This window comes from Malus sylvestris, chromosome 6 (assembly GCF_916048215.2).
Source record: "Malus sylvestris chromosome 6, drMalSylv7.2, whole genome shotgun sequence".
In the NCBI taxonomy this organism is placed as follows: domain Eukaryota; kingdom Viridiplantae; phylum Streptophyta; class Magnoliopsida; order Rosales; family Rosaceae; genus Malus; species Malus sylvestris.
This window is the reverse complement of record NC_062265.1, coordinates 21,185,596-21,202,065: the sequence shown is the minus strand read 5'-3', so window position 1 is coordinate 21,202,065 and position 16,470 is coordinate 21,185,596. Positions and strand designations below refer to the sequence as shown.

Genomic DNA, 16,470 nt, shown 5'->3' with positions numbered 1-16,470 from the left:
TTTTGGGTAGAGATTGAAGCTTTGTGTGAGGTCATGTTAAATCAGTACAGAATTTTCCTTAAATTTAATTCTTATTTATTATATATTTTTTTTATGTGTAGGAATGTGGCGATGATAAAATCGAGTAAGGATACGAGATACGCCATTGATTCAGTTGTGACGCATGACGGGGTGAAGTTTCCGTGCTGGGCGCTATCTGATTTGTCGTCGTTTCGTGTTTAATCTTTGTTGGGTTTATGTCAATTCTTCTCTTCTTATGTTTGACTATTGGATCTTGGACCTTTGATTTCTGTAAAACATGTTATGGCATGGTAAAACAGTTAGATGAAGGTTTGTCGTTTGCAGAAATGGATATTAGGGGGAGAGAAAAACGGGAGAGCAGGGGTGGAAGAAAAAAATGGCTGGGCTATTTTGCACTAATTTGTTTTATTTTTTAATTTTAAGTTATTTGAGGTTTTGTGATAAGGGAGGTTGTGGTCTAGTAACATGGCTTAAATAAAAGCAGAAACCATGATTTCTATGAACTGGACAAAGTTTTGTCCAACTCTTTACTCTTTGTTCCAGTTCTTCTGCAAGGGTTGTCTTTGTTATCTGTTTTAAAGTACCCAGACTAACAACTATTTTTTCTTTTGTCTAAAATAAAGGACCAAAAACATAATGTTGCTCTTTTTTTCTGTATCTTTTACAAGCCATAGGCCCATAACGTTAAAGAAAACATAATGTTGAGTGAACAAGAACTCAGCAGATTGTATGTCACTCCTCCCCAATACTTTCTGTATGTTTTCTTCAATTATTTGTTTTTGGGTTTGTTTCTTTCCCGAGAATAAGAAGAAAGAAACAGGAAAAATATAATATTGGACAATAATTATTTATCTTGGGAGTGTTATATATATATATATATATATATATATATATATATATATATATATATATATATATTTTGGTAAAAGGATAGATTCAAAGAACAGAGAGGCACAAGGCCAAACAACACGCAGAGAAACAACCTCCGCAACCCCAGAAGATACAGACACAGATAAAAATGATCAAGAAAGACACCACCTCAACAGGTACCAGCGTCGCCCTATTACCAGTGCAACCCATCCCCAATTACAAAGGAGGACATGGAAGACCATTTTTGTTCAAAATGCCAACTAGCGAAGATGGAGGTTGAACAACCTAGCCAAAGCTGCACATCTCCGGTGAAATATTCCTTACGATAAAATCCGCCGCCATATTTGCCGATCGTGGAATCCATGACCAGGAGCATGAATGAAAACTCCTCCCAACATCCAAGATACGGCTAAGAATTGGGAAAAGGTCCCAATCACAGCTCAAAGAATGGGAATTAAGGGACCGAATAACCCCTTGTGCGTCCGACTCAATTACCACCTCCTGCACTTGCAAACACTTAGCCAACAAGCACCCTTCCAGAATAGCAAGAGTTTCAGCCATCATAACCGAAGATGCATGCATCCATACACTTTTAATCGCCCTGCAACCCGACAACCAATCACGGGCCACAGTCCCAATCTTACCACAACAGGAGTCCCTCCTTCAACACGCATCAACATTCACCTTCATCTTATTGACTAGGGGAGGAGACCAAAGAGTGAGAAGACGCGTAACTCGAGAACGGCTAGTTTGGATTGTGGATGATAATAGCAGGGGGCGGAAGCTTGCATAAAAGACTCCAAAGCAGTAATGATAGTTCGAATAGATCGAAGAGGTGAGGGCTTAACACAGTTGAAAACAGCATCACATCAGGCTCTCCAAATAAACCAACATGTAAAAATCAGGTACCTCATAGACCGAGCAAGATCTTCCTGACAACCCATATTTTGATTTATCGCCCCATACACCCACTCAGCCAAAGTAGTAATTGAGCTTTGATTGATCTGAACATTCAACGGACCCCCAAACCATACTCTAGACACCCAAGGACACAGAAGGAGAATATGCTTCATGGTCTCCACACATTCATTACAAACTGGGCAAAAGGGGGAAGTGGCACACCTACGTCGAAACAAATTGGAGTTAGTAGCACAAGCCTTCTTAAGAGCTCACCAAAGAAAGTTCTTCATCTTAGGGGGAGCCTTACAACTCCATAGCCAAACCCAAATCCGAGGATGAACACTGCGTGAGGAGGACGGGCGATCAAGGTTTATGCATGGGTGTCTACTGTGATTTCTCCAATATCTGGACTTCACTGAAAAAGAACCATTTCTCTCATAAGGCCAAACAAGCTTATTAGGACTTAAAAGCAGCCCCACAGATTGTAGAGATGGTATCGCTTTCTGAATCCGAGATAAAGTTTGAGAGAAGGTCCAAGTTCCAAGTCCTCGAACTCGGATCAATGAACTCCGTAACTTTGCACTCCTTATTGATGACCGAAGGATTAAGAGGAGTAGGGTGCCCCCCCGTTATTCCCGAGATCCAATTATCTTGCCAAAACTGAACCTCCATCCCTCCCATAATCTGCCATCTAGCATCCTTTAGAATAAGATCCCTCATCTCGAATAAACTCGCCCAAGCCCAAGAGGCCCTCCCACCCTTCTTAGCCTCTAAGAAGGAAGAATTCGGGAAGTATCGAGCTTTCAAAACACGAGCCCATAAAGAGTCCGGGTCATGAATCAATTGCCAACATTGTTTGGCTAGAAGGGCAATATTAAAATCATTGAGATTGCGGAAGCCCAAACCCCCTTCCTTTTTTGGCTGACTCAAGTCATTCCATTTAACCCAATGTACTCCACGATCCCGATCCGCTCCCGCCCACCAAAACCTCACCACAGCCGCATCAATATCCTTGCAAAAACTAACGAGCAATCGAAACACACACATTGTGTACATAGGAATAGTTTGGATCACTGCTTTTATGAGAACTTCCTTTCCCGCTTAAGATAGAAAACGCCGTTTCCATCCCGCAATCTTTGTCAAGATCCGCTTTTTAATAAACTGTAAAGCCTCTTTCTTTGACCTCCCCCAAATTGATGGTAAACCCAGATATTTTCCTGGGTCTTCCACCTTGGGTATATCTAAGATATTACAAAGCTCCGAAGATAAATGGGCAGGAGTATTTGCCCCAAAATAAACCAACGATTTCTGAAGGCTAATTTGTTGCCCGGACGCTCTGCAATAAGCATTAAGAAGGGAAGAAATATTCCTGCAATTCTGGTTGGTAGCCACCAGAAAAATTAGAGTGTCATCAGCAAACAATAAGTGAGAGAGCATAGGCCCCGAAGTAGATAATTTAATGCCCTCCAAATACCCCTGCTGAACCGTCATACTGATTAACAGCGAAAGAACCTCACTGATGAGAAGGAACAGGTAGGGTGATATGGGATCCCCCTGTCGAAGTCCCTTTGTAGGTTTAAAGGTTCGCCCCGGCCTCCCATTGATTAAAATAGAAAATTCCACAGTTTTAACACACTTCATAACCATAGCAATCCACATTTGTTGGAAATCGAGATGCACCATAACTGCCTCCAGAAAGTCTCATTCAACCCAATCATAAGCCTTATTCATATCCAGCTTAATCCCCATTTCGAATTTTGTCTTTGTTCTTCTCATCTTAAGGAAATGAAAAATTTCATAAGCCAAGATAATATTCTCTTGAATTTGTCTTCCTTTGATGAACGCATTTTGATTCAGAGAAATAATTTGATCCAGCAAGGGCTTCAACCTATTCGCCAAAATCTTAGATAGAACCTTATAAGAATAATTACAAAGGCTTATGGGCCTAAACTGATTTACCCCTTCCGGGTTTGGAACCTTTGGGATCAAAGCAATATTAGTAGAGTTGATAACAGAAGGGTAACCATCACCCCTAAGACAGTCAGTAACAATGCCATGTACCTCAGTTGCAATAATGTCCCAGTATGATTGAAAAAACAGACCTTGAAACCCATCAGGTCCAGGTGCCTTCGATCCTCCCATATTAAACACAGCATCTTTAATCTCTTCATCAGAGATGTGGCTACATAAAGTCTCATTCATATCATTTGTTACAACCGGATCCAAGCAGTAGAGAATATCCCCCCAATCTCGATTGCCATTCGACGTAAAAAGCCTTTGAAAATGATCTTCCACCGATAGTCTGACTCTAACTGGATCTTCCTGCCAACCACCCTCCTCATTCCTGATTCGGGCTAATTTGTTTCGTTTACGCCTTTGGATTGTAGATTGGTGAAAAAAAACAGTGTTTGAGTCGCCAGCCTGCAACCATCGAATGCGAGATCTTGCCACCCAGTATGATTCCTCTTGTGCCTTAAGCCGATTAATAATTGCAGTAACCTCACTGATTTTTTCCTTATTTTCCTCCCATTGCTGTTGCAGATTCCCCAAATGAGAGTTCAACCGTTGGAGCTCAAGCTTTCTGGCTTTGAACTTGCCCGAACTCCAGCTAATCAATCATCTTCTAGTGGCATTAATCTTCCATTGCCACGTAGCGACCCCTCCACCAGCATTTCCCACATTCCAGCATCGTGTTATGGTCTCCCTGCATCCCTCATCTTTGCACCAAAAAGCCTCAAATCTGAACATAAGTTTACACTTGGGGGCCAGTGGGTCAGTATTTAATATCAGTGGGCAGTGATCGGAAGCCCTAACATTTTCATGAATAATCACCGAGTTTGGCCACCGAGTCTGCCAGCTTCCGTTAATTAAACCCCTGTCTAACCTTTCCTGCACCAAGCTGCCATTTCTGGTTCCTCTTCAAGTAAATTTTGGCCCTGAGAATCCAAGGTCCACCAATTCTATACAATTTAAGAATGACTGTAAAAATGGAATAGTCGACCGATGCCAAGGACTCCCTCCCGATTTTTCATCTTCAGATAATATCTCATTAAAGTCGCCCACACAAAACCAAGGGGCACGCGTCGAGCTCAGCTCCTCCCCAATCCACTGCTAAAAATTAATTTTCTCATTTCTATATAGAGTGCCATAAACCCATGAAGCATTAAACCACTTATCCTCAAAAGTCGCATCTCAGTATGGATGAAGTTCCTGTTGGATGATATAACATTGACATCCAAACTGTCATCCCACCATAAGCTCAGACCACCCGCTGATCCAACCGGAGGAACATCCTACCCATTCACAAAACTCATCCTCCTACGAACTCCCACTATTCTGTGGTTTTGCATCTTAGTCTCCATTAAAAATACCACAGAGGGTCTATATTTTTGAATAAGCCCATGTAGGGCTCGAACTACCATGTCCAACCCAAGACCACGGCAGTTCCAAATCAGGTTTATCATGGTTGACTTGCGGTTGTATCGGGCCAACCGCCACCACCACCTTGATTGCTTCTTAATCGCTAACTCCGCATAGTTTCCTCCTCATCCACAATGTCCTCCAGATGAGGCCATAAATTCTCTTCTGACACTGGAACCTCCAGTAGATTTTCCTTATAGGCTTCATTTGTCTCACTATGTCCAGATACACATCCTGTATGCCCACCTTTCCTAGCTCGTCCCCTTGAAGCAGCTTGTCCTTTTGCTCTTTTTGTCAGTCTTGAGGTTCTTTTGCTACTTCCTTCCCCAGCATTCATCTTTAGGCCCATTCGTTGAAAAATGCTTATGTCCTCCAAATGGCCTAGAACAGAGTTATTCGGCTGCATTCCTTCTAGCAGATTCTGGTTCATCAGCTGCTCAGTTTAACCATACTGACTTCCGTGATCTACCATCCCCGTGGGATATTGTGAGTTGCTCTCTACCCCCTTCACCCTCCTCTTCACCTCTGCCTCAACTTGCATTCTTCTGATATTCACCCGACGAGTACCAATAGCCCTTCTTGATTGCCCTCCTTCCTCCATTACACTGGTACTCATTATAGGCAACCCAACAGTGTTATGCCCATTCATCCCTTCCATATAGCCGTAAGCATGATCAGTGACCGTATTCGTAGCGCCCACAGTTAGATTACCTGTCTCTCGTGAGGTAACTTGGGTAATCAGCGTATTCACAACCCCAATATGTCTCACACTTCCTCTATTGACTGTCTCACTGCCATCTTCTTCCCCATTATTATTTCCCCCCTCTCGTTGACTCGAAGTCCCTCTCGCCCTGCTGACTCCCGCCTGCCTCCTCCTGCCTTGAGCCGTATTAATCACCCTCGGAGCCTCTGGAAAATCCCTGATCATTTTCGTTCTAGTCCACTTCCCGTATCCTGCCCCCTCTCCCCTCCTTGCTGGCGCAGAGCATTCAATACTAGGATAACCAATAATACCACAATTATAGCAGAAATCTTGCAATCGCTCGTACTAAAATTCAACCCAGGATTCCTTGTTTCTTGCCCTGGTAACCCAGCACCCCGTTACTAGAGGTTTCGTGGTATCCACCATAATTCGGATTCGAAGGAAACCCCTAGCTTTGGTGATATCCTCAACCTCCAGTAAATCCCCACATTTATTTGCCAGGCGGTTTAAATTACCCTTAGAGCACAAACACGGAGGGATACCTTTCATCTGTACCCAGAAGGGCACCATGTGCATCGGGATTTCTTCCATTGCAAGATCTTCCGTCCACCTTTTCACAGAGAGGTTTTGTTTCATCACCCCCCAAGGCACCTGTTCCAGTAAAGGTGTTGCAATATTCTCGTCTCAAACCAGGATCACATACAGGTTGTCTTGCACCCAGTTAATTTGAATCTCCCCAAACTCTTTCCACGCACTCTTCAAAATGTTTCTCACACCCCATTTGTTAAGCTGTTGATCCACCAGAACATTTGCTATGAGTTTCACTCCAAATTCCATGTTCGAGAGCTCTATTCCACTTTCTAGTTGCACAACCAATTCCTCCACAGCATTCGCCATTTTCTCTTTGAACTTCTTAACCGTTCTTCTGTTTCTCTCCTCTCTATTATTTCTCTGTCTGCCTCCCCAATTGAAAGAGCAATAATCTTTTTTCCAACCATATAAAGCAGAGAAAAAGTACCCAGTGACGTTCAGACTGGTAGGAACAAAGTGAATGCTCTTTCTGATGTTTACTGCAGATCCACCCCCCCCCAATTATGTACTCTTTTCGTTAGTCTCCACCATACAGCTTTAAACCAAGCATCTACCCCCTGATCAATTTTTGGCAGTTGAGACTCCATTAATAGATCCAGACGTGTCTTGGGTTCCATTAATTTCCTTATTAAAGATCCATAAATAACCCCCAAGACCACAGAGATGGAAGTCCCATCCATATCGCCACCCTAAAGCCTGCTACTAATCTGTCTCCAAGTATTAAAACCAACTTGAGATCAAGACCGCAGTAACAACCAACTGTGAAGGAATAAATTCTATAGGAATCAAACCACCAATATCCCAAATTCTTGCAAATCCACCTACCTTCTAGGACAAGACCAAACAAAACGGAATACATGTTGCCCCTTATGGGAAGATCGCCTCGCTTTGACTACATCCTCGCACAATCGGCGATGCCGCTTGAGATAGAGACAACTCGAGTGAGAGAAAACTCGAATTAACTGCAAAACCCACCAACCGCATAGAAAAGCATTAATACCCAGTTCCAAGTTTACAAACCCATGGAGCCAGGGTTAACATCAACCAAATCCCTAAACCAAGAACGAACAGCAAACAGATCCAAAACCCCAGACCGACAGAGAATAAAAGCAAGGGAACGAGATCAGTAGGATCACTGAGAAAAACTCTCACAGAGGAGAGAATCACTCTCACGGAGGAGAGAAAGCACTCACTGGGAGTGTTATATTTATTCAAGGCATCTAAGGAATTAGGTACTTGATTGATTACCTGATTGAATTTCCTTGATTTTTCTGAAAGAATTTGTTTTTTTTTTCTCTGGGGTTTGGATGTTTTCTTGAATTTTACACTTTGGTCGTGGCTTCCACTCAGTTTTTTAATTTAATTTAATTTTTTGGGTAATGTAGCAAATTATATATATAGTTTGCCATTATAGTTTGGTCCTTTTTATGCAATAGATTGTAGAAAATGACTAAAAGTAGCTTCAAGCAAGCAGATGAGTTTGGTAAGTTTTGGTGTTCATATGCTGATTTTGTTTATGCTTTGTGTATAGTCTGTTCAATTTATATCAGTTTCAGAATTTATAATTGTGATGTTTATAAGTCTACAGAGTCAGTTGCATAATTGTGCGGCATCTTTTATATGCAGAGAAGAGACGCGCTGAGTCTCACTCTAGCATTCGGCCCTCCGTCCTCAAATGATCTCTCACACCCTCTCTCTAATTTCAGAACAATATGAAGCAGCTCGAGCTCTCTTTGCATTGAATCAATGGCAGTCATCTAGAGCTGGTTTTTCTTTGCCTTTTTGTTGGGTTAGTGGATAGTGCTATATTTTCCCTCTCCCTATATGTAGTTTAACATAATTGAACGAGTTCAAAGAGAATGATCAGAACGAAGGTGGTTTCTCTTTCTATGCATTTTGGTCCAAATTAGGGTTTTAGTTCGCCCCGAAACGAAAAGAGAGTAAGTTTCAAGGATCTTCGGATTTTGTGTTTGCATGAGAGGAAAAGATGAGAAATTTGTTAAGAAAAGTTGGTTGTGGTGAAATTTCGTTCTTTAAAATCCATCAGATCATGCTTAAATTGTTAAATGCAGTTGTTATTGTTAGCTTTTTTTAATTCATGTTTTTAGTCTTGAATTAAATTTATTGTTTCCTTTGCTTGCTTATACTTGCAGCTACTATACTGATCCTGGAAGTTTCAATAACAGCGTTGCTGGCCAGCAGGTGAATACTAAGCAAATTTATCTAGCATTCAACCATTTCTTAAGATCTGATTTGGTTTTATTCAAGGAATTTGAAACCTTTACATTGAACCATTTCTTATCTTAATTCGTGGGTTGCTAGCGCAAATACAGTGCAATCTAATGTTTTGATGCATACTTGATTCGGTCTCAAATGTGAAAGAAGAAAAGTACATGCTTCTAACTTAAATTCAGTACAGTTTTTCAAATATTCTTTGTCAATTGAATCTAGCCATTATGGCCTCTTCTCACTAACTCTGTTTTAGTATAAATAGGTCTTTTCAACCACATGATGTTTTCAATCTGGATAATGATAACAGAGGAGAAGATACACCAACACTGATTGATTGCAAGGTAAGATTGCTTCATGGAAAATATAATTACTCCGGTTATTTATCTTAACGGTCCTAAATGTAACTTTGTTTTTAAATATTTTTAGGACAATGTCTTCATAATCTCAAATTTTAAATCAAAATATCCAGTGATGCAACTAGATTTGGGGTAAACTTACGGGCTCATTACAGTTTTGTTAAGTTCATTGGTCTTCTCTTAACAAAAAATGCTGATTTGAACTCATCTACTGGTTGCATATTGTAGATTAATATCAGATTTGAGGGTCGTTTTTGTATCTGCAGCCTGTGGTGGCACTGCCTTTGCTTGCGCTGGACAACCTGTCTGATACATACATTCATAAATGCATACACGTCTACATATATTTCCAAATTTAATAGAGAAAACTTAATGCTATGATCTTACTTAGTGTTCATATTCTGCTTTCTTCATACCAAAACTTGACTGGCTATTAGTGAATGATTTCGTTGAACAACATATGCATCAATTACATGCTGCAAGTGTATGATGGTGAAGCCATTACGGTGCCTTCAAATGATCACATTCATTTTATTTTTTATTTTGGTTTTTGACAGATTACATTAGATTTTATTGTTGTTTATTTGATGAAGTTCTCGATTGTCCATTTATGCTTCTATTTAGTAAGATTGGGGTGGTAAAGATTTATGGGGTGTTTTCTGGGTTGTTTTCAGACTGCATTCATTTCTTGCAAGACCGAATTAAGAAGCATTTTTTTCAATCGCACATTATGCAACAGTTCGTTTGATTTGTAAACAAACTATATGCTTTGTCTTTGTCTTGGGTTATAGTATAACGTTTGGCGATTGAATTTGTAAGAGGTTTAGCAATTTTTTCACAAGCTTGCTATTCTTGCCAAATGCTCAAGTATTGTGTCTTCTACTTTTCTGTTTGCTTTTTTTTCTGTGTTTTTCACGCATGGAGTGGGCTGATTACTATAATGTGATGACAAAGCAAATTAGTTGTTTCTTATAGCATGCATATCCATATATAGCAAGCAAAGTATCACCTCATTGGTTCTTAGGTATTGTACGGTCATTTTAGTTACTTTGTGTAGAAACTATTTATGCATGTTCCGACTAATACATTATTCCTGCAGTGAAGCACGGGCACATTTTCTAGTTAGGGAGTAATCTCCGCAAAGATCCGAACCTGTGGAAATTTTTTGTTAATTGAGCCGTCCTGGCCTGTAAAACTTGTTTGACAGGCTATGGGCCAGCCCACCATAAGAAGGTTTCAACAACTTGAATATCAAGTAAGGGAAACAACAAATTACATGACTTATACAAGTAGTATTACATAAAATCAACGAGCAACCCAAATATTTAACATTTATCGAGAAACCAAGAAACACCTAAAACATCCTCCACTATATTCTTCATTTAGAGATTTTCAAATTTATACAATGCCCAAAGATTTAAAGGATTATGATTGTCCTATCTTTCACAAACACCTATTAGAGAGCTGGACGTATTTCTTGTACACTATTTAAGTCCAAGACGATGGCACTAGGCATCATATCATGGCTTTCTTCTTTTCCACAAATAGTATCTATTTCAATCTCTCTATGTACACAATTTATGGTACTTCTGCACTACTAGGGGCAGTCATTGATTAATTGATTAACAATTTCATGACGGCTTGTTTGTTGATGCTGACTTTACTGTACATAATTTGCAATTTGCAACAGCGAACAACAAACAGCCAATAGGGACGTTCTCAATTCAGTATGGAGACTTCACATCATCCAAAAGCAAAACCATCTATTTCAAATTACAATTTATAACACTCATCTTAAAATAAAGGATAAATTACATAATACCCCATCAGGTTTTAGGTCTATTACAACTCTATACAACATCTTTAAAACATTTCATCTTCAGACCTCACCTATTATTTTATTTCAATATGGTTCCTCTATTACATTTTTCCATCCATTAAAGAAAAGTTATTATAAAAACCCTCATTTCAACTTCCCCAACTCGAAGCTTTGCTCTCTTTGTGATTAGGGAAGTTCGGTCATCGGGCTCGAGTGCTTTGCATTGCTCAAGGCACTGAGAGGTATGGGAGTAAATTAAACCCTCGTCGCAATAGGGGTTTGTGGGTCGGGTCGAACTCGAGCGCTGACGTGTTTAAAGGGTGGTTCGGTTCGGATAATGGAAAAGAGTCATTGGACTTGCAGAGCATGAGCTGGAATAGCTGGGATAGTTGGGACATGGACAGCGTTGGAGGTGAGATGTGGCAGAAGTTGGCATGAGTTCTGGTTTATGAAGATCTTGAACCGGATGACAGAGTACGCTGTGGGAGAGCTGTTATTGCAGTGCTCAGCGTTGGAGAAGAGCCAAAACAAGGCCGTGCCGGCAGGGGTTCTGACGCAGGTGAGGGAGACGAGGGTGAGAAGAGAGAAGGGGTTGAAGATGAGGGAGGTGGTTGCGAGGCTAGGCTCATGAGGGAGAAGAGCGGTGGGGAGGGGTTGTCAGGAAGGTGGGGTGGGTTTTGCGTTTTTCAGTTTTTCAAATTTTCAGTTTGTTGTTGTTGAGAAGATTCAGGTTTAAAAAAAAAAAAAAAAATTTGCCATGTGGCACAAATGTGGCAGGCACGTCAGTTCTTAATAGATCAATGGATAAAAAATGTAACGGATGTACCATATTGAAATAAAATAGTAAGTGAGGTATGAAAGTGAAATGTTTTAAATATATTGTATGAGGTTGTAATAGACCTCAAACTTGAAAGGGTATTATGTAATTTATCCTAAAATAAATAAATAAGATCTGAGCAACAAGGCAATGTCAGAAACTACTCCAGGCACAGTATTGCAAGGATAATGATGGTTAGCAGCTACATTGCTATCGTATGAAGAAAAAAGAATTGAAATAATATTTTAAATTGGTTATAGTGGATGAGGAACAGAAAGACATTTGATAGTTTTTACAAGTTTTTTCCAAAGGTACTGACAGGGGCGGAGGGACGTTGAGACAAGGATTGGCCTAGGCCTATCCTGAGTTTTTCTTTGCAAACTGTCCTATTAGTTTTATACCTTCATTTTCAAACCTATTCTTTCCTATTCCAATTTTCAACCTCCCAGTCTGATTACATCCCACCACTATCTCTAATATTTTATTATATACATCACCTAGAATAATAATCGTTAGCATTTGATCAAAAAAACCCTCAACATTAAACCTTCACTTTTCTTTTTTGAGTACATCGATATTTTTACACTAGGAGGAGGGAGAGTTCGATTAAGCCACACAATGGACAGCCTAATTTGGTATTGAATTTGTCTTCCATGAGATTCAAACCTAAGATTTTTCACTTCTAAGCGAAGAGGAATACCATCAGACCGTAATACTGAGTGGCTAAACCTTCACTTTTTTTTTTAAATTAAAAAAAAAAAAAGTCTACTCTAATTTTTCTCTTTCAGGTGCAACCCAGAAGCAGGACTCTAAATCTACAAAGCTATTCAATTTCGTATATATTGTCATACCAAATTCAAATTAATTCAACAACAATAAGATTTGTAAAATCGATGTTATTCTTTATAACTTTTTATTGTTTATCTCTATCTTACCTCTCTTATTTAAGTGTTCGTCTTTATTTATTTTTTTTATTGATTCTCCCTATTAAATTTAATATATAGATGACAAGGTTATCATGTAACAATTAATGTTCTGCATATTTAGAAATACTTTTAAAATAACTGAAAGCATTTTTGGTGAAAGTGTTTTTAGATTCCAAAAGCATTACAAATGAAATTTTGGAAGGATCACCAATTATGTACTTCTTGCAAGAAGTATTTCAAGTTCCTTTTGAGTATCCACTTACATTTTAACTAAGCATTGATTCTAAAAACACTTTCATTAAAAGCATCTTCAGTGATTTTCAAAACACTTTCAAACACATCATTATCAATGAATATGTTATTATGATGTTTTGGTTAGTAGTTCTGTAATTGTTATCGGCTATCTTTTTACATTTGTGAAAGGCCTCTCCTCACCTGAAATTCTGGCTCCGCCACTGGGTACTGAATATAAGTTTTGGTCTGTTTTTCGAAGAAGTTGTTATGTACAGTTTTTCTGCATACGACTCGTGTCTCACAATTGTTGGAGTGGCACTTTCATTGAATTAATAATCCTAAATTTTATATGTGTGGTCACACAGCAACATGATCCGATTAAAGGACCTCTACTTCTAGTTCTAGAAGTCAATGTTATTGTGTGCCATTGCCTCTTTCTTTCATTTTCTTCAGGTGAGCTGAATTGTTTGCCGCTTTTTTTTTTTTTTTTTTTTTTTTCTATTAAACAATGGGTTCGTGAACTCCGCCTATGTCTTACATGGCCGGTCCCAAGCCCGGATAAAGGAGGAGGGGGAGGGCGTCAGGTAGTCGACAGCCGGCACTCCATGATCACGTCGAATCCTTATGAAAATGAATCCAGAACAAAATCGCGCTAAAGCTAGGGCGTCACCCGTAAGTGGCGCGCTGTGTGGCCCAAGCACAGTGATAAGTGAGCAAGGGTCGCTGTATCTCCATCGGCACCCGGATGCAGTGTTAAATGAGCAAGGGGGCCATAGAAACTTCTTTTCGAACGACTCCACTCAAAGTTGTTTGGGAGCAAATGCTCCTATCAACTTTACCCGGGACACACAAAAGAAGTACTTTGATCCTATTAGACGGGGGAGGGTGAAGAAGCTAGGACAGAAGGGTAGAGTTCAAGAGAGCAAAATGCGTTTAGGAACGTGGAATATAGGAACCTTAACGGGAAAATCTATGGAAGTAGTGGAAGTTATGGTGAGGAGAAGGATAAATATTATGTGCCTACAAGAAACTAAGTGGGTTGGTAGTAAGGCAAAGGATCTAGAAAACTCAGGGTTTAAACTTTGGTATTCGGGCACAAATAGAACGAGAAACGGTGTTGGCATCATCGTGGACAAGACCTTGGTACAAGATGTTGTAGATGTCAAGAGGGTAGGAGATAGAATCATGGCAATCAAGATTGTAATAGGACAAGAACTTATCAATGTGATTAGTGCGTACGCACCTCAAGTAGGGTTGGATACAAGTTCGAAGGAGAAATTTTGGGAAGATCTTGGAGACTTGGTGCAAGGAATTGCTCAGACGGAGAAGTTATTTATAGGAGGAGATTTAAATGGACACGTGGGCAGGGAGACAGGCAACTATGGAGGTTTTCATGGTGGCCATGGTTATGGGGAGAGAAACGAGGATGGGGAAGCTATCTTGGATTTTGCAATGGCATATGATCTCTTCTTAGCCAACACCTTCTTTAAGAAGAGAGAAGAACATGTGATCACCTACAAGAGTGGGTCGTCAAAAACACAAATAGATTTTCTTCTAATGAGGAAAGGGGATCGTATAACTTGTAAGGATTGCAAAGTTATACCAGGAGAGAGCGTGACTAATCAACATCGCTTGTTGGTGATGGATGTACATATCAAAAGAGTAAGACAAAACAACAAGACTTGGAAGTGCCCAAGGACTAGATGGTGGAATCTAAAAGAAGAAAAACAAGCCATTTTCAAAGAGAAGGTAATCACCCAATGTGTGTGGGATAGAGAGGGGGAAGCTAGCCAAATGTGGGATTCCATGGCTAGTTGTATCCGAAAAGTAGCAAAAGAGGTATTAGGAAAGTCCAAGGGCTTTGCCCCACACCAAAAGGAATCTTGGTGGTGGAATGAGGAGGTACAAACAAAGGTGAAGGCTAAGAAGGAATGTTGTAAAGCCTTATACAAGGAGAGGACCGATGAAAATGGTGAAAGGTATAGAAAAGCGAAGCAAGAGGCGAAGAAAGCTGTCAGAGAAGCTAAGTTAGCGGCTTACGACGATATGTATAAACGACTAGATACCAAAGAAGGAGAGTTGGATATCTATAAACTATCTAGAGCAAGGGAAAAGAAGACAATGGACCTAAACCAAGTGAGGTGCATCAAGGATGAGGATGGAAAGGTTCTTGCTACAGAGAACGCGGTTAAAGACAGATGGAGAGGTTATTTTCATAATCTCTTCAATGAAAGACATGAAATGAGTGCTTCTTTAGGGGAGTTGAGTAACTCAGAAGAGTGTAGAAACTACTCTTTTTATCGTCGAATCCGGAAGGAAGAAGTGGTTGTAGCTTTGAAGAAGATGAAGCATAAAAAAGCAATAGGCCCAGACGATATACCAATCGAAGTGTGGAAACTTTTGGGAGAGACAGGTATAACATGGCTCACTGACCTTTTCAATAGGATTTTGAAAACGAAGAAGATGCCAAATGAGTGGCGAACGAGCACTTTGGTGCCTATCTACAAGAATAAGGGCGACGTACAAAATTGCATGAACTATAGGGGTATTAAGCTAATGAGTCATACAATGAAGCTCTGGGAGAGAGTCATTGAGCATAGATTGAGGCAAGAGACACGGGTTTCGGACAACCAATTCGGGTTCATGCCAGGGCGCTCAACCATGGAGGCAATCTATCTCTTACGAAGATTGATGGAAAGATATAGAGATGGGAAAAAGGATTTACACATGGTCTTTATAGATTTGGAAAAAGCGTATGATAGGGTCCCAAGAGACATTCTTTGGAGGATTTTAGAGAAGAAAGGAGTACGAGTAGCATATATCCAAGCTATAAAGGATATGTATGAAGGAGCAAAGACTGCCGTAAGAACTCATGAAGGACAAACTGAAAGCTTTCCCATAACTGTAGGATTACATCAAGGCTCATCCTTAAGTCCTTATCTTTTTGCGTTGGTAATGGATGAGTTAACAGGACATATTCAAGATGATATTCCTTGGTGTATGCTTTTCGCAGACGATATAGTGTTGATAGATGAAACTCAGGAAGGGGTAAATGCAAAGCTTAACCTTTGGAGAGAAGTGTTGGAATCTAAAGGTCTTCGCCTAAGCCGATCAAAGACAGAATATATGGAGTGCAAGTTCAGTGCAAATGGAGGCCAAAACGAGTTAGGGGTGAGGATCGGAGATCAAGAAATACCAAAGAGCGACCGTTTTCGTTACCTAGGATCTATCTTGCAAAAGAACGGAGAATTAGATGGAGATCTCAACCATAGAATACAAGCTGGATGGATGAAGTGGAAGAGTGCATCCGGCGTGTTATGTGACCGCCGTATGCCACTGAAGCTCAAGGGAAAATTTTATAGGACGGCAATAAGGCCGGCGATGCTGTATGGCACAGAATGTTGGGCGGTGAAACATCAACACGTACACAAAATGGGTGTCGCGGAGATGAGGATGCTTCGTTGGATGTGTGGGCACACGAGAAAGGATAAGATTAGGAATGAGGATATCCGGGGTAAAGTAGGAGTAGCCGAAATTGAAGGAAAGATGAGAGAAAATCGGTTACGGTGGTTTGGACATGT

The 16,470-nt window shown here is 40.2% G+C and overlaps 1 long non-coding RNA gene across 9 annotated transcripts; it reads left to right on the top strand.

Moving 5' to 3' along the window:
• Positions 1-6,676: 6,676 nt before the first annotated feature.
• LOC126625023 (uncharacterized) lies at positions 6,677-10,919 on the top strand. Of its 9 annotated transcripts, XR_007624301.1 has the most exons (7): positions 6,677-7,737; positions 8,132-8,294; positions 8,659-8,707; positions 8,828-8,894; positions 9,000-9,078; positions 9,164-9,225; positions 9,322-9,700. It is a non-coding gene; the product is annotated as an uncharacterized LOC126625023 (long non-coding RNA). The 9 variants fall into 9 exon arrangements; XR_007624295.1 differs by lacking the exon at positions 8,828-8,894; XR_007624296.1 differs by lacking the exon at positions 8,828-8,894 and having other exon boundaries at positions 8,991-9,078.
• The last annotated feature ends 5,551 nt before the right edge of the window (positions 10,920-16,470 follow it).